The sequence below is a fragment of the Schistocerca americana genome, chromosome 4 (assembly GCF_021461395.2).
Source record: "Schistocerca americana isolate TAMUIC-IGC-003095 chromosome 4, iqSchAmer2.1, whole genome shotgun sequence".
In the NCBI taxonomy this organism is placed as follows: domain Eukaryota; kingdom Metazoa; phylum Arthropoda; class Insecta; order Orthoptera; family Acrididae; genus Schistocerca; species Schistocerca americana.
The window spans coordinates 649,755,167-649,756,590 of record NC_060122.1 but is presented as its reverse complement, the minus strand read 5'-3'; the positions used below and the strand labels follow the sequence as shown (position 1 = coordinate 649,756,590).

At 43.3% G+C, this 1,424-nt stretch overlaps 1 pseudogene; it reads right to left on the bottom strand.

Moving 5' to 3' along the window:
• Positions 1–522: 522 nt before the first annotated feature.
• Positions 523–640, bottom strand: LOC124614677 (annotated as a pseudogene).
• Between the last annotated feature and the right edge of the window lie 784 nt (positions 641–1,424).

Sequence of the window (1,424 nt, the reverse complement as noted above, 5' to 3'; positions counted from 1 at the left end):
ATAAAGAAGATACGTAGTGGCAAAATTGTGCATGATAGAAACAAGCTGATGTTGGATATATGTTCAGTGCCCATAAATTAAGCTGTTATCTAACAAAAAGTAATTAGAAACATATTTTCGTTGATCTGTATTATCAGATAACCAAAAATCGGAACGCCAGCCAGTCAGTAAAGAGCGCGCAAAATTCGGTACACGTGAAGAGTTTGTCGCAAGAATTTTTGAAGCCTTCGCAGTCATTCACGGGAGTGTTCTTTGAGGTTGTCAACGTTGTACCGCTATTGGAGACGGGAATGTCTAGAATTTACTGTATAAGACCGATATTTGAGAATGCCAGCACTCACTCCGTCTTCAGGCCACGAGTGGCCTACCGGGACCATCCGACCGCCTCGTCATCCTCGGATAGGATGCGGATAGGAGGGGCGTGGGGTGAGCACACCGCTCTCCCGGTCGTAAGATGGTATTCTTGACCGAAGCCGAGTAGCTCCTCAATTGGCATAATGAGGGTGAGTGCACCCCAAAAAGTGGCAACAGCGCATGGCTGCCTGTATGGTCACCCATCCAAGTGCCGACCACGCCCGACTGCGCTTAACTTCGGTGATCTCACGAGAACCGGTGTATCCACTGCGACAAGGCCGTTGCCATTTGAGAATGCCAGAGTTTTTAAAATTTGATTTCCGTTTTAATTTTTCGTCACTCGCTAGAACGAAAGTTCATTCATGCTCTCCCTACTTTATCAAAAATCGAAACACGTTGCATTAGATTACATGGCTCAACACATCGCACCTTGCAGTACCGTACCATATGCCGACTGCTTTACTGCTGCGTTACATATATGCTGAACCATATTATCGTAAAAGAATTAAAATTTCCATACTGTTTGCTTAGTTGATTCAGTAGTGAACCTTTATCTAGAAAATATTAGAGAAGTCTCGCGTCCGTCACAATCAGATGAGGATAGGTATTAAACATGTGCTTTGCTTTGTCTGTTGGCCTTAAACTGTTTCCTTGAGCTAATTTAAACTGCAGTAGTTCTTTGTAGCGTAGCTGTCAACGTGAATTATTAGTCAATTTCTTTAGAAACTATGCGGTATTTAGACATTAGCATATTTTACAACGCATTTTTCCAACGCTTCCTTAGACGCACATATTCTTTTTATTTTTTTCTGCAGCCAGTGCAATGTAGATTGTTTCAGAATCTGGTCTTCAGTCCATAGACTGGTTTGACGCAGCTCTCCGTGCTACTCTATCCTGTGCAAGCTTCTCCATCTCCGAGTAACTACTACAATCTATATCCTTTTGTATCTGGTTAGTGTATTTATCCGTTGGTCTCGCCTCTACGATTCTTACCCTCCACGCTTCTATCCAATATTAAACTGGTGATCCCTTGGTGCCTCAGAACGTGTCCTACCAACCGATCCCTTCTT